Source organism: Canis lupus, chromosome 34 (assembly GCF_048164855.1).
Source record: "Canis lupus baileyi chromosome 34, mCanLup2.hap1, whole genome shotgun sequence".
Taxonomy (NCBI): domain Eukaryota; kingdom Metazoa; phylum Chordata; class Mammalia; order Carnivora; family Canidae; genus Canis; species Canis lupus.
Window position 1 is genome coordinate 20,621,409 of NC_132871.1, and position 22,864 is coordinate 20,644,272.

Consider the following 22,864-nt stretch of genomic DNA (forward strand, 5'->3'; position numbering starts at 1 on the left):
CTTCATAACTTCCCCCATAGGTATCAGTTATTTGCATGCATATCTTAACCAGCAAAACTGCATTCCAAGTTCTCTGAACAAAGAAAGGGTTTATGGTTTATGCAATGTCCACATTCCACAGCACTAAGCACAACCCACTGCCTGCAATGTGTTGAAGAGTATTAGTACTGGAGTCAGGGAACCTGCATTCAACTCTTGCCTCCATGCTCACCATGATATGCTGCCATTTAAGGTCTCTAAGCTATGTCATAGGGTAGCTACAAGGGTTAAATAAGATGATACATATAAACCATTAGCCAATAAATGCTCAATAAAGTGTATCCATCATTAGCTTAGTGTGTGTTCAGTGTCTGGTAAACAAAAGAATGGTTATAGTAGGAAATGGAAGGATGAAATCCAAACAAGATATAATCTTCCCATGCTTGTCCTTGTTCAGTGATATATGTTAAGTCCTTTATGTGAACTAGAAAGCAATTAGTGTCAAGAGGTGCAGATTCTTGCATCAGTTTGCTCAAGATCAAATCCATCCTTACTACCTGTGTGACCTTGACCGAGTACTTAACTTTTCTGCCCCGGGGTTTTCTCATCTATGTGACCCATTGATAACAGAGCCTGGAAGGAATAAATGATCAATATTACTAATTACTATAGACACCAAAAGGGATACCACACTGAAAGATAAAGCTTTCTCTTAATCTAACAGGCTGTTAGACAGTCATACATTTTAGGAATTTAGTTTGCATGCTAATAAATAGAGAGCTATAATTAATCTTTTTGGATCCTCTCATTGCCACAATCTTTTCTTTTTCAAGATAGGATTATACCATAGACATTTAAGAGAAAATTACTTCAAAACAAGCAATGTTCCAAGGGGGTAAAATACAACTTCGAAAATTCTTTTGTGTATCTGTTAAAAGTAATCCTCAAAGCAGCAGTTATTAAAACTTTCTACATTCTATCATCCGACGATGTTATTTCACATCATTAATAATTAATCATAGGCCTCTGATTCATTCTTGTACACTCTAAAAATAGAATACCACAAATAGGCTTAGAACCTTAGCAACAGAATGTTGAGTGTTCTATCAGCCTAACCTAGGTACCTACTCACATTTTGCAAATAGATCTGTCTCAGAATTACTAAACTGGAAGGTGTTTCATGGCAAAATCAGATATGTTTTTCCTATTTGCAGTTATTTCAAATTTATCTCACTAAAAGTCTCAGCACTTCTTCCACTCTCTTCTTGCCTGGCAGTAGAGAACAATGAGCTTGTGCTACCATCTTGAGACCCTGATCATGAAGACTATCAGATATGAAACCTACTAAGTCAGTACCAACCTGGTCAGTCCCCTGATGGAGTTCCTGATGTCTGTCATTTGACAGGTACTTGAACGAGCTCTGGTGAATGAGAAAATTAAGTGAGAAACTGTCATTAATGCTGGTAGCATCTAATTTTTACTGAAATTTTAATTTAACTTGTTCAATAAGCTGTGTAAAGCATTATTCTATGTATTTTACAACTATGAGTTCATTTGACCTTCATAACAACTGTATGGGAAAACCAATGCAAAAGTTAAGTATGTTTCCAAGAGTCACACATCTAATAAATGGGAGATCCAGAATCGAAACTCAGGCAACCTGAGTCCTAAATCCGAGAAACCTAGGCCATAAGCCATCCAACAAACCAGGAAACTATAGGTCTGGTTAGCAAATTTCTACATAGCTCTTGGCTTAACAGCAGGACAAATATGGGGATGGACTTAGTGTGTGTTTAATGTGAGTGTATATGTGTTCCTTAATTCATTTTCAAAATATTCAACTTACCAAGTGATAGTCTATGTATGGATTTCACAAGGGTTCAAAGAGTTAAATCTAAAGGTGGATGTCATAGTCTGATACAAAGCAGCAGAGGCAGAAAATGAAAAGACTAAAACTCTATAATAAGTAGTCCTGGACTCACCCAAGAGTAGAAAAGAGCATTTCCTCTTTCTTTCCTCCTGAAATAGTCACTTGCTCTTTCTCCGATAGATAGATGGATAGGCAGATAAACAGGTAGGTAACAGACAGATAATCCTCACTTCTTTGTGCCACCCGAATTTCTCTTCTGTCTTTTTATCTCCCCCATATGAGATAACTTCAAGCCCGAGCTCATGAATGTCTTTCTGGATACCTGCAGTGTCCAATATGGTAGCCATGAACCACAAGTAGTTACATGAATTAATTAAAATAGACAAATTAAAAATTTAGTTCCTCTGTCCATTCACCACACATGGCTAGTAGCCATCATCGGATAGCCCAGATATGGAGCATGCTCATCACTGTAAAAACTTCTGCTCTAAGAAAGATGGGAGCCATTGTCAGTACCATCCCCTGAAAGTGGTACTGATTTATCTTTTCTGATTTACTTCATTTTTGTGTCCTCACAGAGCTACACAACTAAGTTTAAGAAACCAGTTGCTATAAACATTGAAATTATTTGGCAACATTTACTTTTTCAGATACTTCGTTCAGTCTGCCAACATTCCCTGATCAAAATCATTGGCGAGATTCCATGGATTTTTTTAAGTTGTTTTTTTTTTCTTACATGACATCCTTCCAAGTAGTTAGAAGTACAGAACTTAATATATGTAATTTTTTAATCAAAGAAAACACAAGGCATAGCTTATTGTTTTCTTTACCTAAAAGTTTCACCTAACGTCATGCATCATTAGTGGAAAAAAATCACTTTTACCATGTTATCTCTTCTGATACGTGCTCACCTCACTTCATCCCTGAGAATTGTATCCAAATGCATGAAACAATTTCTGTATTTAATTTTCATAATATATCACTGGTAGACTGGCAACAATTAAGCCACTGAGTTAGCAACTAATACAATTTAGACATGATTATTTCATCATAAATATTAGAGTAGTTCCTCCATAATCTCTTTTGCTAAAGTAAAGTGAATTATAGTATCTATTAATACATTCCTCCATCAGATACTTAATTATGACTTACTATATGCCTGATAATGTATTAAGTGTGCCCTCAAAGTTCCTATAGTACAATTAAACTCAAATTATTGAAATAAAAAAGTGACTCTGTTGCCCTTTGAGTTCCCATAGGAGGGTGGTGACTGCCTAAATTCAAATCTCTGTTCACTTTCCCCCAAACCACGCATATCCAAAAAGGGAGCAAATAAAACTATCCATAACCCATGCCTGCCACATAACTGGGAGACCGAGATTGTGACAAATCTCAATTTACATGTAAGTAGGGTATAAGCATCCAAATCTGGAGAACCACTTCAAGGCCCAGGCCAGATCAAAAGCAAGAAGATAGTGGGGTACAGCAGCAACAGACTCCACAAAGATAGAATATCACTCTCAGAAGGAGAGAGTTCCACGTGGACTGGAAAAATGGTAGGAACAAAGATAAGACCTGTTGTATCAGGGCACTGGCTCCTGAAGAATTGAAAGGAAGAGCAGAAAAGTGCACCGGAGCAGAAGCAACAGTCCTGGAAACAGTACGGCCCCTGAAGGAAAGGGAGGGCCGTAGGTGGGGGCATCCCTTGGAGGTTAGGTGGTAAAGGCAGCAGAGTGTTTAAGTCAAGGAAAACAAAGAAACCAAAGAGAATCAGAGCCAGAAGATACACCAACCTGCTTCTCCACAGGGATAAAATTATACTTCTCCACCCAACAGAATCAGGCATTCTCAAACCAGAAATCACAGTGAACCTCTCAAATCTCTTGCCTTTGCATGTGGAATCAAGGCAATAGAAAATAACTTTAAACATGCAACAATCCAAAGAATACAGTCCTCACAAGCCTTCCCTTAGGAATCTACTAGAGTGAGAGCTTCAGCCAGCCAGAAACTTCAGCAAAGGGACCTTTGGTGAGCACTGAAGATATTTAATATATATATTTAATTATAGATTAAAGACTAGAAGAAAGGTGGGGCAAACAATGAAAGAACAGCATGTGCCCGTTAAATATTTTGACAGAATTTCAAAATATGGTTAAGTAAATGGGAGGGAAAAAAGGGAAAGAAAGGGAAAAAATGAAATGCATTTTCTGAATACTGTGTAGTGATAAAAGTGATAAAAGGATGTCATCTTAAGCTGACAAATCAAATAGTAGAAGCCTAAATAAGGAATAAAGGGACTAAGGTACTAAAGGTAATCACTAGAAAAAAATACAAATTTTCCTAAACTAAGTTAAATAGTCTGTCCACCCCAAATCCCTAAAAAAATAAAAATAAAAAAGGCAAGGAAATAGACCACATGGTGAAACATAGCAACTATGACAATATATACAGTAAATATAAAAAAATAATAACAGAGTTGATTACTGATGTGACCAAACATATTAGTCATGTCAATATATGTAAATGAGGTGAATTTACTTATTAAAGGGATGCCTGGGTGGCTCAGCGGTTGAGCATTTGCCTTTGGCTCAGGGTGTGATCTCGGGTGTAGGGATCAAGTCCCATGTCAGTCTCCCTGTGAGGACCCTGCTTCTCCCTCTGTCTGTGTCTCTGCCTCTTTCTCTCTCTCTGCCTGTCATGAATAATAACATCTTTTAAAAAAGTACTTATTAAAGAGATTTTCAGACTGATTCACAAGGTAAAACCCAACTCTACTATATACTATCAACATCCTTAAGGGGTTCAAGGAATGTCAAAAATAAAGAGATGGACAAAGTTTTATCCGGCAAATATAAAAAATAAAAGTGCAGGGTTCCCCGGAATCCTTGCAACCCCGCGGGCATGTCTGAGGCTGAGTTTGACAAAGTTGCTGAGGACTCTAAGCACCTCAAGACCAAGCCAGCAGACAATGAGATGCCATTCACCTACAGTCATTATGAACAAGCAACTGTGGATGACACAAGCACAGAGCAGCCTGGGCTGCCAGATCTCAAAGGCAAGGCCAAGTGGGAGGCCTGAAATCAGCTGAAAGGGATTTCCACCGAAGATGCCATGAAAGCTTACATCAACAAAGCAGAAGATCTAAAGAAAGAGTATGGAATATAAGGGGCTGGATTTGGCTGCCAGCAGTGCATTTCATCTAACCTGCCATAAAGTCTTGTTTTCCTAATACTGTGGATGACCTGAAATAATGAAAATAACCTGTTAACCTAGAATCCTGAAGACCCTACAGTATATGGCTCTAACAGAGTAGGAACTGAAATGGTTAGTGACCTTCACTGAGTAGTTTTTATCTGTAGATCGAAAGTGTATTTGTTACTTTAGGGAGACTTGGGTGGCTTGCTCAGTTGGGGGTCTGCCTTTGGCTCAGGTCATGAATCCAGGGTCCTGGAATCGAGCCCCACATCAAGCTCCCTGCTCATTGGGAAGGCTGCTTCTCTTTTTCTCTCTCCCTCTGCCCCTCATTCTTTCTTGTTCTCTCTCTCTCTCCCAAATAAATAAATAAAATCTTTTTTTAAAGTGCATTAGTTACTTTAAATAAATGCAAGGTTGACATCTTGATATTGGACAAGGTATAAATCATCACAAAAAGCATAAAATGAAACAAGGAAAGATAATGTTAAAATGATAAAGGTCATAATTCATAACAAAGATAATATTCTTAAATAACTGTGAATATAACCACCACATTTATATAACAGAAACTCCCAGAAATGTCAGGAGAAACAGTCAAAAACAAAATAATATTATAAGACTTTAACATATCATTCCCAGATCAAGAAAATCAAGTGGATGAAAACCAAGGAAGGATATAAGACACTCCTCATGCCATGAATAAAGTTGATCTTACAAATCTATATTGAATTTTACCACCAATAATAATTTACACACCTTCTTCTCAATGGCATATGGAACATTCACATAAACTTAGCATATATTATATCACATAGAAATCCTCATTTTCATAATATAGAAATAATTCAAATAGCATTCTCTGATCAGAGCACAATATTAATAGAAATTAACAAGAAGTTAATTTCTAAAGTGTCTTTTCCAGCTGAAAATGTAAACTTTCTACTGAACAACTCTTCAGTAAAAGGAAAATGCTAAATTAAATTTCATAATTTCTTTTAAAAATAATGCTAATAAAAACAGACTGTATGGGATATCATTAAAGCTGTGATTAAAGAGAAATTCATAGCCTTAAGCCCTTAACATCAATAAAAATGAAAGAATAACAATAAATGAATTAAAATCCCAACCTGAAATCCTGTGAAAAAACAAACATACAAACATTGTAAAGCACAAGAAAGGAAATGGTAAAAAAAAAAAAAAAAAAAAAAAAAAAAGCAGAAATTAATTATTAGAAAAATATTCGAATTAATAAATTAAAATGCTGGTTCCTGGGAGGGTAGAAATCATTTGGTAACTTATTCAGAGAAAAAAGGGAGAAGCATAAATATGCACAATAATAAATAATCCCTGGAAAAGAATGAATTAAAACACAGAAAACACTATTTTATACAACTCTATGAAAATAACACAGAGATGAAATAGTAATTTCCCAGTAAGTTTAATTGATCAAAACTGATACCACTCAAAATAGGTGGCTTAAGTAGACTAATTTCCATAGGAAAAAAAAAAAAGAAGAAAAATTATTAAAATCCTACCCCCCTTAAAAAGGCAACAGGCCCAGATGGCTTCACAAGAGAATTCTACAAAACCTCCAAACACCAGATGATTCTAATTATTCTTAAAGCATTCCAGAACATAGAAAAGGAAAGAATACTTCCAAACTTTTTTTATAAAGCAAGTAGAACATTGCTAATTAAACCTAATGAAGAGGATACCAGAAAAGCACAGTTAAATTCCTCATGGCCACAAACGCAAGATTGTCCTTTCCCAGCCCCAAGGCTTGGGGAAGGGAAAGTACGGAGGGGCCTGAAGTCAGCTGCCCACAAGCACCAGGTACCTACATTCCCCCTTGTTCTGCTGGGGATACCCGAGCAGCTTTCAGTCACTGCAGGCACAGGGCCTGGCATTGCGAATCCCAAAGGAAATGAAGGGAAAAGTTTCTATTTTAGCCTCCTACAACCAGGCTGAGTGGCCTCCTGCAGAGGCCAGAACTACCATCCTGTGTGAGTTCAAAACAGCAACTTCTCCCCCATCCCTCAACTCAGGGCTTGCCTAAAGTTTGTTTTTCTCTCCCTTCTTCTGGGATGGATTTGGAAAATGGAGAGGGGAAGAGCCAGGAGTCCTACTGGGTCCACCTCTTGAGTGGAACTGGAACTTCATCAGAGAGAGGATATTTGATTAGTTTGACTAAAACTCAGATTTTCTTTTAAAGGAGTGGTGGAAAATAAAGTTAGTTATTTCAAAATCATGAAGGTGGTAAATGACTTGATTTGGGCTTTAAACTAGATTTGGTAGATCCCTGAATGTTTTCCAGCAAAGGAAGACTTTCAGTAAAATAGTGTTATAGAAAGATCAATCTAATGATAATCATTCGGGGAGATGCTGCAGCATTCTAGAGTCCCTTCCTAGTCAAAGTACAGGCTTCAGGCCCACAGCATCGGCCTCATGGGGAACTTGTTACATTGCAAACTCTCAGGCCTTTGGGGTCAGAGCCTGCATTTTAATAAAATCTTCAGGAAATTTAGGTGTACATTAAAGTATGAGAAGCAGTGTTCTAGAGATCATAAAATACCACCTGAAAAAAGAAGGGACGGATGCACGAGAAATTGTATTCAAAAAAATGATTAAGATCAAAGAAGATAGGGCACCTGGGTGGCTCAGTGGTTGAGCATCTGCCTTCGACCCAGCATGTGATCCGGGGTGCTGAGATAGAGTCCCGCATTCTGCTCCCCTCAGGGAGCCTGCTTCTCCCTCTGCCGATGTCTCTGCCTCTCTCTGTGTGTCTCTCATGAATAAATAAATCAAATCTTAAGAAAAATAAACTAAAAGATCAGAGAAGACAATAAGGTTTCAAGGTTGGGTCACAGTTGAGTGTATGAATCCCGGCCCCAAGAGCAAATTCATAAAGACTTAGACTGTAGTTAATGGGTTACAGCTGCATCTCTGCTTCTTGTCAAAATAATTTAAATTGTTAAATCATAGTAATATTTCAATTTGGAAAAAATCAATAGAAATCCTGCTATTATTCCTTTAACTCTCGAAGATTTTACGTGGCTTATGTTTTTAATGAAGCTATCCATCTGATTTTCCATTTTCTCTCTTACAGTGTGGTAGATTTAGAGTCTTCCCCCAAAGTTCCCTTTGTCACCAACCTGGGCATTCTTCCAAGCCCAAAGATAGTAGTGAAAATTATAGGCTCTTCCTACATACTTTTCTTTTTTAAGCAACTAGAATGGGTTCCATATTAGCAAGCCTCAATCTTTCCCTATTTGTAGTTTTTTTTTTAAATCCTTTTTTTTTTAAGCACCTCCACAGTCCTGATCAAAACACAAAACCTTCAAAAGAAGCTAAGTTCAACAGTGTGCAATTAACGGTGTTGGTTTATGTAGTTTATATAATTTCTTACTGAATATGCATGCAGTTTTATAAATATCATAAGAGAACTATAGAAATGTGAAAGCATCTTAGGCAGTCAAGTGCAGAAAAAGCTACTCATTAATATAGAATGCTGTCAATTTGGTTAATAGGATATAAATAATATAAACATAGAAATAATAATTATGATGAAAGCTGGGTCCCTCTCTGCAACACAAATGAACCCTCAGAATGTTTTACCTCCATGCTAAAGTTAAAATTAAGAAATTTAGTTGATCTCAGTAATATCCTGGTTCACTCTCAACAACAGAAAACTTACCTACAGACATGTTTAATAATTAAATATAAGATTATATACTGAATAGTAATAGGGGAAAAAACAGTTTTTAGAAGTATCTCAGCATTTTTAATGCCCTTCGGGAGACAAAAATTTTTTGGAACCTAATAATTTTTGTTTCAATAATTACAAATTTTCTTCCTTTGGAATGTTGAGCTTGCTCCTAAAATGTCTTCTCTTTTTTCTTTTTCAATTCAGCATAGAAAGCTTTAATATGAAAGGTGATTTCCTCTCTTATAAAAACAACTACAATTAAAAGTTTCTTATGTATTCTTCCAGAATTTTTTTCTATGCTTAGACCAGTGTCTACATAAAATGTCTATTTTTTCTCTGAAACTCACTAGCACTTCCATATTCCTCTTACGCCTCCCATATCTGCACCTCTTTTGTTTCTCATTTTGTGCTCATGATCTACAACAAGTATATTTTCACATATCTCTCTGATTAAAAGCTTAATTTCCAGTATTTCCAATTTCAAAAAACTCAAAAATAGGGGCATGGATAGTGTTCAAAACTCTGCTAGTCTCTGTAATTCTACATAATTAATCACTTGTCTAAACAAAGTAAGATACATGAGGATACATGATCTTTTCTTTCTGAGAAGCTGAGATGCACAAACTCCTTCCTTATTCCTTGTTCATAAATTTTTCTCAAAAGCGTATCCATGCACATTCTGTTGGGATTTGCTGCTTCAGAGCAATTATGTAGACTACATGGAATAGGTCACTTTCCCTTATGCTGATTGTTCAGGCTTTACATTGCTTTTTAGACTACATTAATGTCTTTACTTCACAAAATTATTTGCTGTATGGTATTAAGGAGATCGACACTATCAATCCAAACATTTGTTATTAGAACTGTAGTACTCTTACAGAATGATTGTGACTCTACAGGAGATGGTTTTGAAATTACAGTTAAATAGTCGTTACCAGAATAGACTTTGCTCCTGAATTATGCAAAATAGTCAACTTCACCATATAAAAATCTCAGTGGATTCCAGAAGTTTTAATTGGTCAAGGCAAAGAAAGAAATAAACAAGGCAACATATTCTGGATGGGAGTCCTGGGACTTGCCTGTAAGGTAATTAATTTTCAATTAAACAGAAAGTAGAAGAAATGGAATTGAAATCCAACTGGATGACTAGGGGAAAGGATTCAAAGCACACATTTATGTTGACAAATGCTATGATTTCAGAGAATGAGCAGGTCATTTCTTATGGTTGGTGATGTGGATATTTCATAAATGAATAAATAAATAACTCTTAAGCTCGGTAGAATGGATCTAACTAGGAGCCACAACCACTCTCTACTCTTATCCCAAATGAGGTACTACTCTCTGCAACTCTGTGCTTATTATGAAATATGCATGGATATAGCCTCGTATTCAAACCACCTAAAACTTTCCCTTTAATTTCCTTGATTCGTTTTAAAGATTTTGTTTCTGTAAAGAAAATTATGGTGGTGTGAACTGTCTTTATGTGGGTAGTTCTCATTCATGTTTCCTACAAAATTGCTTTGTGAAAATGGTCTAAGGCTTAGCGCTTTCTGAGGAAAAATAAATGTACCCCTTTTCAATTATGCCCTATATGTGTTTTCAGGGCAGAGTGAAATTTGAAAAAAATTTCAATTCTAGAAAATGTAATATCCCTTCACATTTTTTTAGTACATTAACACAATTATATTAAAATAAATTGTACTTTGAAATCTTAAAATCAGGTAATCTGCTTATTAAACTATTCCATGCAACAGAGATAGTGAGTTCCTCTGAATTATTGTATGAAGATATGATAATCCAAATTTTTAAATCCTGATAAAATAGTTTTTAAAAGTGTAGATCAAGGTCTCTTCTAAATTTGAATGCAAAATTATAAATGAGGCAATAACAAGTCAACTCAACACTATGTTAAAAGGCTTTAATACGATGATAAAGTAGACTTTCTATTGGTAATAAGAGTATTGCTCATAATTGGAATATATAATAGCACATATATCAATATAAGCAAAAAAGCATATGACCTTCAGATTAGCAATAATTAAAAAAAAAGTAACCCCAGTGCTGGCAAGGATGCAGAGAAATAGATACTATTCACATCAAAACTGAGAGTTTAAATTACCACGAACATTTTAGGAAGAAATAAGAAGTTATCTATTAAAGGTAAAACTTCACATGCTTTTGAACCAGAAATCCTATTTTTAATGTAGTTGACAAAAGATAGCATCATCGTAGTGGTATTTCTATAGTGATGTTTATTGTAGTAGTATTTATAGTGATACAAATAAAAACTGAACAATCAGCCTTCTGACACCAGCCCAGTCAGAAAAGATACCAGCCACCCAGCTGTAAACATCTGTTGGAAACTGAGAAATATCAGCCCTTCATAAAGCTTAATTTTGTTGGCACATTATACCTTCAAATTCAAATATTTTAGGCTCCTGGATGGCTCAGTTGGTTAAGTGTCTGCCTTTGGCTCCGGTCATGATCCTGATGATCCTGGGGCCCACCCATCAGGCTCAACAGGGATGCTGCTTCTCCCTCCTCCCACCCCCTGCTCTCACTCCCTCCTCTCACCATACTTTCTCTGGCTCTCTCTCTTTCTCTCAAATAAATAGATAAAAATCTTAAAAAAAAATAATTCAAATATTCAAACATTTTACCTGAAAATCTTACCTACTAAATCTAACCTTACTAAATCCAATATCTCATTAATGAATCACTTTTTTTTTTATTAATCAGTTTTGACAAATGATTTGGTTGTCACTAGGGGTCTAGCTGCTAATGGATATGGCATCATGATATTTATTTAACAAAAATAATATTAAGAGTAGAATTGAACATATTTACAAAACACTCTGTTTTTACATATAGAACAAGAAACATATACATCTACTCCACAAATATTTATTAAATGCCTCTTACTTCTCAGTAGGTACTCCCCTACCTTCTGAACATGTTGCAAAACCGATTTGATGCTAGCTTTCAAAGAGTTCATGATAGACACCAATCAAGTAAAGAAATAGGTGTGTGTACACAATTAGAAACTGTGAGCAGGATGCAATGAAATAGAATAATGAGGAGGGGGTTCATTTAAGTAGTCAGGAAAGGCCTCTCTGGGAAAACGACATTTCATCTACTAGGGTTGAGAAGTCAGCCTTATAAAAGGAGGGAACAAGTCTTCCAGGCAAGCCAAGTAGTCTCTTATTTATTTATGAGACTGGCTTATTTTTTTTAAATGAATCACAATGTCTAATTGGTACTTCATTAGTGCTCAATATGTATTTAATGAATCCAACCATGGATGCATGCTATTTTCCATCTCTCTTAGCAAAGATCTATGTGTTGAATTATGGTACAATGGGGCACATAAGAAACACCAAACTATTTTGAAAGTGAGTACCACATATTTATTTGCCACTAACACACTAATTTATATAAAAGACCTAAGGCATACACGCAAAAATTGACATGATTAAAACATATATACAATTAACCCTTTATATAGCCATGTCCTTGTGGTTCCCATCTCATCTTTCCCCATGTCGGTAATAGTCACAGTTCAAAACCTCCCCCTCCATATCATCTCTAACTACATGAAATGATTATCAACTGAGAGAAGGAATTATGGGGGTTTGTAGAAGTCTGAATCAGAAGGAGTGAGGATCCGGATTCTCTGAAGTTTGAAAAGTATTCCCCCATTCTGGGGAGCATATCCTTCTTCCCCTCCTTATTTAAGAATAAGTAAGGTGTTTTATGGTCACTCTTGCAAAACTCAGCTCAACAAGTAGAACATCCATTGTGTACGTCCCACATGCTTAACACTGTACCTGGCTCTGTGGGGAATCCCAAAGCATGTTTATTCTAAGGCTCTTTGGAAGATGAATATATAAATTGGAATATATAATAGCACATATATGAATAAACCATGTTCTAAGGCTCTTTGGAACCTGACCTTCTAGTTGCATAATTCCCAGTCTTACCTTTCCTTTCAGACCTACTGCTAAGCTCTTTCGGCCATGCCTTCTTCTTCAATCTATATTCTCCTTTGGCGTCCATAACCACAGTCCTGGACAGTTTGCTTTTCTGGCTCGTCTTCCTCTTCTTACCCTATAAATATTTTTCCCCAATTTCATTATCAGTCATTTAATGTGAGCCATCTCAAACCCACTTAGAGCTTCTATCATCAAGCTTACATGGGTCCCAGCTCCAAATCTCTGCCCCAGATCTCTCTCCATACTCCACATTCTGATCTCTTAGATCCTCTCAATATGACTTGGATGTCTTACAGACAGCTCATGATAAACCCAGACTCTTCCACTTGGCCCTGAATCTGTTGTTCCTCTTCTGTTTCCTGTAGTCATAATGACACCTTAAACCATTCAAGATTCTAGAAATGATCCTACTCTCTTCCCTCCTTTTCCCTGGAAATGATCCTACTCTTTTCCCTCCAATTGATCACTAGATCCTGACAGTTTTGCTCTCTTAATATACCTCCATTCTTCCCTCTCTCCTTGGTTAGGCTCTCAGATCTTACATGGGAAAATTCAATAGCAATCATTTAACTAGTCTCTGCTTTCCCTTCCATTCTCCCCACAAACCATCCAACATATCCCTCCATAATTCCATCAAAGGGGCTGTATTAGAATATCAAAGTACAGTATCAAGTTAAATGAGGTGTTTAATGACAATAGTAAGAGGTTAAGAGATTCAGGAAAGAGAAAAATATATCCATTTTCCTTCTCATGGGTTTCCTCTGAAAGCTTTAGGTTTCTAGAAACAATGTCACCTGAAATATCTCCCTTGTGAACTTTCCAGAAATTTTAGCCAAGAAATTACCATTATTAGGACTGGCTATTTGTAAGGGCAATGGAAGTAGACAAGAGGACAGTGTATCTAGTAATTTACAGGAAATCATGCAGGTATGTTTCAGGACTGGTTTCCCTATTAGTGCCCTCATTTGGGTCCTGATAAAACAAGACACAAAACAGGAAAATTGGAATAGTGATATAGAGTGGCAAGAATAGGTTCTAGGAATGGAAATCAGGGTTTTACATACGCAGATATAAAATTTTTACCAAAGATGCCCTTCAGGCAATTTACCACTAAATCCATGCTTGTCCTGCTGGTATTACCTCTCACTTCATTTAATTCAGAAAGGTTCCATTGAACATCTCTTCCATGTCCTATCGTGAGCACCGGAGGGTATGAAAGAGAAATGTAAAACACATCTCCTGTTGTCAGTTTACATTCTTTTAAGATTTTATTTTTATTTATTTGACAGAGAGAAAACACAAGCAGGGAGAGCAACAGGCAGAGGGAGAGGGAGAGAAGCAGGCTCCCTGCTGAGCAGAGGCAGACGTAGGGCTCCATCCCAGGACCCTGGGATCTGAGCCAAAGGCAGATGATTAACCGACTGAGCTACCAAAGCACCCCGGGGAGTTTGCATTCTAATTGCAGAGATAACATACACAAACATCCATGAAAATATACTAAATGAGAAGCTACAGAAATAAATGAGAAACTACAGAAATAAATGGGCAGCCCGAGTGACTTAGCGGTTTAGCGCCGCCTTCAGCCCAGGGCCTGGGATCAAGTCCCACGTCGGGCTCCCTGCATGGAGCCTGCTTCTCCCTCTGCTTGTGTCTCTGCCTCTCTCTCTCTCTCTGTCTCTCATGAATAATAAATAAAATCTTGAAAGAGAAAGAAAGAAAGAAAGAAAGAAAGAAAGAAAGAAAGAAAGAAAGAAAGAAAGAAGGAAAGAGGAAAGAGAAAGAAAGAAGAAAGGGTAAACAGAAAGTAGGCAAACACACTAAGATGGACAGAGAAGGCTGGAGTAGGGGTCCATAGGCAAGTCCTGGTGAAAGGGAAATGGGACCTATTGTTGCCAAAAGATTTTGTGATATATACACATTTGTGTGTGCAGCATGTTCGAAGTGCCTCTACCCCAGAAGGTGATAACATAGGCCAGAGAAAAGTGCAAAAAAAAAGAAAAAAAGAAAAGAAAAAGTACTTAAAAGCAAATTTGGGGCATCTGGGAGGCTGGGTCAGTTAAGTGTCGAACTCTTGATTTAGGCCTAGGTCATGATCTCAGGATCATGAGTTCAAGCCCCATGTTGGGCATGGAGCCTGCTTAAGATGCTCTCTCTTCCTCTGCTCCTCCTCCTTGCTCTTTCTCTCTCTCAAAAAAGGGGGAAAAAGGGGAAAAAAAAGCAAATCTTCATGAGGGGCTCTGTAAGTGACATGTTTAAATCTAAGTATCCTGAAAGCTTCTCAACCATTAAGACAAACAGCTTAGTCAAATTCTCTGCCTAAGGATCGGTGAGTCACATGGAATCATTTCTTCTGCTCTTTGAAGATCAGTCAGGGGTGGGTTTCACTGCAAATATCTGAAGCTTTTCCACGCCCACAAAGCCCTCCAGCTACAGCTCAGCATTTTGTACAGCTGGACAGTAAATCTTTAAAAAAGTAAAACACTGCCCTCTAGTGTCCAATGTACACAACTGTGGAAATTCCTTCATGTTATTCAACAGCAGCCAGGCGGAGAACAGTATCCAGTATTCAGGCTTTAAATGGGTTTGCAATTAAAAGGACTAAAGCCTCTTGAAATGATACGAGCAAATCCTTCAGGAAATGAAATTTAGAATCAGACCCGATTACAGTGTTTCAAAATGGGGCCTAATACTCTAATTACCACCATGACTCTGCATATATGCAAATTTTTCCTCCAAGGAGTTCAAAATTTGACTTGAAATCCAGAACTCTTGATTTCTGGTCCAATCCTTACCATCTAAAGAAAGCATATTCATTTAGACTAGCTGTTTAGTAGGAAATTTATTAGAATCCACTTCTTCTTGCCTGCAGTCACATAGGTTCTTTTCCTGCTCCAAATTCTAGTAAGAGTTGATTCCACGTTTCTTCAGGTCTTGCCTCCTGTTGGTAAGCAACATTTTTAGTCCCTTCGTGGTCCTTGGGATGGGCATGGCATTTAAAGTGTGTTTAATGGGGCAGCCCTGGTGGCCCAACGGTTTAGCGCTGCCTTCAGCCTAGGGCCTGATCCTGGGGTCCTGGGATTGAGTCCCACATCGGGCTCCCTGCATGGGGCCTGCTTTTCCCTCTGCCTGTGTCTCTGCCTCTCTCTGTGTGTGTCTCTCATGAATAAATAAATAAAATCTTTAAAAATATAAAATATTTTTTTTAAAAATAAAATAAATGTGTTTAATAAATGTGTGAATGCATGAATGAATGAATAAATTGGAATTGAATAATGAATAGACAGATGGATATATGATAGGTGGTAAGATAATCACCCTTATTTAAAGCAGAGGTAAAAAATGCTATCTATTGTGCAAATACAAATACACCCCCAAAGCTCACTGCCCTGGCTCAGAGGCCACAACAGGCAACTAATAAAAAATATATATATATATCAGGAAGGCAAGAATGGCTCCAAATCAAGCCTGAGAGCACTACTATATTCTGTTGACCTCAAAAATGGACACTTTGGCTCTGCCTGCTTTTTGTGTAAGCCCTATAAGGATTACACAGATGCCTGAGCACAAAAGCAGGAGAGAGGAAAACCTGAGAGAGTTGGAGGAGGTTCCTCACCCCCACTACCCTTGGGAAATGTCCTTCAATGGATGGGTTGTAGAACTAAACATACAAGTCAATGCTTCCTTGGAGCTGGATAGAAATGTCATAAACAATGGCTCCTGTGGGCACCACAGAATCAATCAGTCCTTGAGTTTGGTTCAGTAGCTCTTTCTGCTTTAGGTGCTCTGTGAGTACTGGCTGGGAACGGTCAGTGATAGTGGTGGAGACGTAATAATGCTTTTATTAGGTGCCTGCTGGTTCAGACTCTTTAAATGCTCCCTGCCTGCCCTTGAAGAAGCAAGCTGAGAAAGTGTAAACGTATGCAGTAGGTATTTGTAGTTGCCTAGGGACTTCTCCAGACAAGCTCCCACTTGCCCGCTCCAAGGTGAATTGCCCAAAGCTTTCTGCTCTCCGTTCCTATTTCTCTAAGCTGTGTACCTCGACTCCTGTTTTCTGAAGAGCTCTTTTACACATAAGTTGACTCAGTCATAACATGATATACTTTGAACAAAGTCTACTTCTGCCTTCCGGGACCATAAGTGTCACTAAGAAACTGTGGTGTCTGTTTGGGTACCCTGACAATTAGAGGACAGGCTTGCCTTTTAGCCAGGATTCCATTTCCCTAGAGAATAGGAGGTAGTGAAAGAGGTAGGAAATAAGAGGGAAAGGAAAGAAACTAAGAGAAAGTGGCCTCACACACACAACACATAGAAAACAAGCAGCACATGCCCCGTGTGTGGTTCTAATTGCCACATTCTCCTCTGCAGGATGCTTGGGACCAGCAGCATTTTCTTACCATGTACCACGTCCCTGACCTCACTTTACCACAATACTCAGATCTCTCCTCAAAGAACTCCAGTGGTCTCAGTGAATACCAGGATCTTTTCTCAGTGCTTATTCTCTCTGGCCTTTCTTTAACTTCTGACATTTCTGATATTTTTGATTATCTGTTCCTAGAACGGTCTCCTGCTTTTCCTCCAGAGATTATCATTATTTGGGGGAAATCCAAGCCACTTCCATTTTTTTTAAAGAATCCAAACATTTTGGTATGTCTTTTTTTTATTTCTTTTAAAGATTTTATTTATTTATTCATAAGAGACAGAGAGAGAGAGAGAGAGGCAGAGACACAGGCAGAGGGAGAAGCAGGCTCCATGCAGGGAGCCCAAAGTGGGACTCGATCCCGGGACTCCAGGATCACGCCCCGGGCCAAAGGCAGGTGCTCAACCACTGAGCCACCCAGGCGTCCCATTCTGGTATGTTTTAAATGTGTACCATTACTAAATTAAAATTTTAATACAAACAAAATATAAGGATATGATTTCACTTTGAGAGCACATCAAAAATCTAAACTTGAAGCTATAGATGATCGTGAGAGCTCATGCTGGTAGCACAGGGATAGGCTCTTCCTGCCTCTCCATCTGGCTTCTAAATCTTTCACTAACTCCTCTTCCTCTTCTTGCTGCAAGACTGTCTTCCGACCCAGTACCTCTCCACTTACTTTTCTTTGGCCTCCTGATCCTGCCTCCTAGGCCAATTGTCATTTTATACTAATGACTCCCCAACTGATTTCCTAAACCTACTCCAACTCTGCTACCAATACCTCCAGTGTCCTACAAAACATCTAAACTTTTCCATCTGCAAACTGAGCACATCATCCTCTTTCTGGGTAGCAAACTAGCTTTCCCATTTCTCCTGTCCATTTCTCCTTTCTCCTGTCTCAGCAGAAGCTGAGAGTTCCTTATAGGACTAGCTGCAGAGGTGTCCATCCTAGTTGAGCTTTCAGAACTGGGTATAATGGCTTGACACAGAGGTTAATCTGAAAAAGTTCGGCAGATAAAGCTAGTTAAATGTGATGGATAATAAGCTGTTAAGGGCAGACTCTGAGCTTTACACAGACACTGGGGTATATGTCATGGGTAGACAGGAAGTTTTTAAGGTTGTTCAAATAGTTTAGACATCTCCTTCATGCCATAGATCCCAAGTCTTATTCACTAGTTACATGCATATCATGTAATAAGCTAAAAAATATAATTTTAATATTACATTTCACTTTTGTTTATCCTTCCATAAATTATTCACCTAGTGGATTTTTATGGGCAATTTTTAATCCCAGTATTATAATGACCTCTCAGACAGATCTCTTTATGTTCTAAGATTATCCAAAGCACCATATACAATCCGTCCTTCTATACATGGTATCAACTGGTATGATCAATGGTATTGATCCATTGATCCAACCAGTAGATAGCTTTACTTAAGGAAGCTACCCCTGAGTGTCTTCATGAAAGGCATGCCATACACATTACAAGAAAGGAAATTATGATAATTTGGCAACTTCCCTGTGAAAATCCCTCCTTAGTTTAGACATTATGATCACTTGCATTCCAAGGCTTGCATTGTGCTCCTTAAAGTCCTAATGAGTACCCCAAATGAAGTAAGATAATCATGATTAGATATCACCATTGGGCCACATTTTATGTCCTAAGAAAAGTAATGAGACAGGTCAGAACTTCCCCATTTTAGAAGAGTCACCCAGTCTTACTGTTAGAAACGCAGCTGTACGAAGTAGACGTTCTTTGTAATCTGCCCCCAAAAGATAGAGTTAACTAAGCCACTGATGAGATAAGAATCCAGACTACTTAGATAATTGGTGACTACTACTTAGATAACTGGTGACAGACTACTTAGATAACTGGTGACAGACTACTACTTAGATAACTGGTGACAGACTACTTAGATAACTGGTGACTTCATACAGGAGGCAGAAGCAGTGCCTGAAATGTCTGAGTAGGACATGATGTTGCATTTTGGAGATAAAGGGCAACTGAAACCCTTTGTAAAGTCTTTATCTCTCAGTGGGCTGGAATTTCTTTGGAAAAGAAATCTCCATTGTAATAAAATAGATCTGAACCAGATAAAAGAGTCATCCCAAATGTGGGCATTTCCTAGGGCACCTGGACTGATGTTCCCTAGCCATTGAGAGCTGCATCATCATCACCAGTTGCTGTATAATTAAAAGCACAACAAACTGTAAGTATGAGCAAGATATAATTATGAAGGAGAATTTCCTTTTGTATATGGCAAATTAGTATGTTCTATTTCAACACTAAAGATAATTTATTTTTAAACTGCCCATTTTTTAATGCTCTGCATAAAGCTTCCTGTAATATAGAATATTTTTTTAAAAAGCATCAATTATATTTACAAAAAATAAACTACTATTTAAACATATATTTAATATGCAGGAATGCGAACTGAATGAAAATCAAATTTCACTTTTAGACAATAGATATTTTTCCAAGAGACTTATCAGGATTACAGAGAAGGTTAGATGACTGAATTCTTCTACAAAATGGTGTTCTCTAGTAACAAAATTGTATCAAGGAATTTTTATTTTGTCCTTATTCTAACCTTAGCAAATTTGTAACTGAGTTTCCATCACAAACCAGCAGGACACTTTGGTGGATTTACCTTGTAAGAAGAAAACTAGTAAAAAGAAAATAGTATTATTTAATGCATAATTTAACATTTGCCAGGAAAACTCTGTAAATTCATTTTCATCTATATTATATATTATCAGCTCTAATATCTTTTTCTTTACTACTTTTTTCTATTCTTAATATAACCTATTCCTACAAACATGCCCAAATCTCCACCAGCCAACTTAAGATGGTTTCTTGACACTATCTTAAAATGCAATGTTATCCTCATTGATTTCATCACACACAGACTTTTGCAAAGATACTGACACTTCACATGTCCTTCCTCAATTTCTACAGTTCCCTTAATCCATGGTTTCCACTCTTACAATTCATTTGAAATTTGTGCAGAGTCTGACAACCTTTCCTCCATTTTCATCTCAGTTGATTTCCATCAATATTCGACCCTATTAATGTTCTCCTTTTCCATGTCTCTTTTTTTTTTTTTTTGGCAGTGTTATTCTGGCCAACCTCTTCCATCTTTCTTTTGGCAACCCGAATGTCCATCAGTAGACAAATGCGTAAATAAAATACGGTATATACCTGCAATGGAATATTACTCAGCCTTGAAGAGGAAGGAAATTTTGGCACATGCTACAACATGTATGAACCTTAAGGATATTACAGTAAGTGAAATAAACCAGTTACAAAAAGACAAGTATTGTATGATTCCACTTATATGGGTTACGTAGAGTAGTTAAACTCATACAGCCAGAAAACAGCGATGGTTGCCAGAGGCTGGAGGGAAAGAGAACTGAGGAGTTATTCTTTAAAGGATATAGTTTCAATTTTGCAAGATGAAAAGAATTCTGCAGATGGATGCTGGTGATGGTTGTACAACAATATGAATGTACTTAATACCACAGACCTGTACACTTGAAAGTAGCTAAGATCCTAAATTTTACATTATGTATATTTTACCACAATAAAACAAATTGGGGGAAAATTATTCTGGTGCTGCATCACTCATCCTAGGTCAAGTGTGTATCATTCCTTCCCAATGTAATGTTTTCTCATGATAATACACAGTACTCATCTTCTCAAAAACCCATTCACACTGCATAATCCTGGGTATTTCAAATATAATCATTCCAGTAGTGGATGATAGTTGCAGGTAATTCCACATGGTACAGATTGAGGGATGCCTTACCAAACCTTCAGATAACAAAAGAAAAGCAGCAGAGTCCTAAATAACCTAGCTGGTGATCACTTGCCCACCTGGTGTTTATATTTACTCACCTCACTGACTAGCCATCTGTCTTTTGTCTAATGAACTTCAGCCTTGTTAATCCACCGAGCTGTAAATATGTTCACAGCCAGCTCTCATCAAAGGTGCTCCAGCTTGAACAAGGCAGTCTGGATTTGTACAGAGCGGCTGGAGTCCAGACCTATGCTTTTAAGCTACTCGACTGTATGAAACATAAAAACACTTTTTAAAATATCATTTATATTCTCAACAATATATGAATATTAATTACAATTATATTACAAAGATTTGAGAATCACTAAATCTTTTCAAGGAAAAATCTGAATCATTAACTTCATAAGGGCAAAAATGTGTGTATCAAATTTAGAAAGCAGACAGAAACAATGAACAGTAAATTGACTCCTTTAAAAGAAAAAGGGTGTGGGTGGGTGAGTGGGTAGTTTGCAAAGTCAACTTGAGAAATTCTTTGAGAACTAAAAGGACAGAGAATGTATTTGACTATAATAAAACCAAGAGCCTTGCTAAATTGTGGTACATCCATACTCGTGAATACTACTTAGCAATTAAAGGGAATCAGCTGTTAGTACCCCCAACAACACAGATGGATCTCAAGGGCATTACAATGAGTAAAATAAGCCAGTCTCCAAAAGTCACATACTAGTTGATTCCACTTATATAACATTCTCAAATTACAAAATGGTATCAGTTGAGAATAGGTTAGTGGTTGCCAGGGGCAAGGGATGGTAAGGAGTCAGGGGCATGACTATAAAGAGAGAGAGATCTTTGTGTAGATAGAGCGGTTCTGTACCTTGATGGTGGTGGGTATCACACAAATCTATGCATGTGACAGAATGACACAGACCTACACAGACACGCTGTACCAAATTCGTGGTTTGATACTGTAATAAAATTATGTAAGGAATAACATCAGGGGCATATGGATGAAGCACACAGGACATTTCTCGGTACTACTTTTGCAATACACCCTGAATCTATAATGATTTCAAATAAAAAGTATTTAAAAAAAGACGTGTTCACTAAATGGAAAAGACCCAATATGCATATAAAGGAGGAAGAAGGGGAAGAAAGTAATAATCAAGAAGGAATAGAAAAATATGCTAAGCCAAAGAAATATTTGTTTCTATTTTGAAAGGGCCAATCAGGCAAAATCAATGTAGTATAGCCCACAGCCACAAATATCTTTGAAATTCATGGTTTTCAAGGATAATAAAAAGTTGTATAGGCAGAAACGACAAATAATATGCAAGAGGAAAAATAGTTGGTGTTAAAATTACACTTTCTTTTTATATACTAAATTTTAGTAGTGACAAGAGTGATTTCTATGCAAATAGTTCTGAAAATGTGAAATTACTTTAAAAGCTTGTTTAAAATGCATATTCCTGGACCTTATCTCCATAGATTCTGAAGCAGATGGCCCAAGAATCACATTATTTAAGACTGGTCTACTGAGTTTTGCAAAGAAAAGATTTATGGTGAAAAAAACCTTAACCTAGCCAAACTCTTATTAAAATGAGAAGGAATTAGAAAGTGTAAAGCTCCACTGACTCTTTTTGGGGAAAAGAAGTACTTGATATCTGAAAAAAATACCACAACTGATGAAAAGAATAAGTAAAAATTATAAAATCTCAAGAGGTGATGTGATATTTAAAAATTGGTGATGTGTAATGCACCCATTAAAACTAGCATTAAATTTTTATCAGTAGTTTTTAACACAGCTACGTTATACAATTAATCTGTCAAAAATATTTCTTGGGAAAGAAAATACACAATATAAAAAAGGAAGTCTTAACATCAAAGAATTTAAACAAATCTAAAGT

The 22,864-nt window shown here is 37.2% G+C and overlaps 1 long non-coding RNA gene and 1 pseudogene across 2 annotated transcripts; both read left to right on the top strand.

Moving 5' to 3' along the window:
• Positions 1-1,085: 1,085 nt before the first annotated feature.
• Positions 1,086-22,564, top strand: LOC140624276 (uncharacterized). Of its 2 annotated transcripts, XR_012023766.1 has the most exons (4): positions 1,086-1,384; positions 19,290-19,370; positions 20,275-20,445; positions 22,446-22,564. It is a non-coding gene; the product is annotated as an uncharacterized lncRNA (long non-coding RNA). The 2 variants fall into 2 exon arrangements; XR_012023765.1 differs by lacking the exon at positions 22,446-22,564 and having other exon boundaries at positions 20,275-20,648.
• LOC140624538 (acyl-CoA-binding protein pseudogene) lies at positions 4,751-5,014 on the top strand (annotated as a pseudogene).
• Positions 22,565-22,864: the final 300 nt, after the last annotated feature.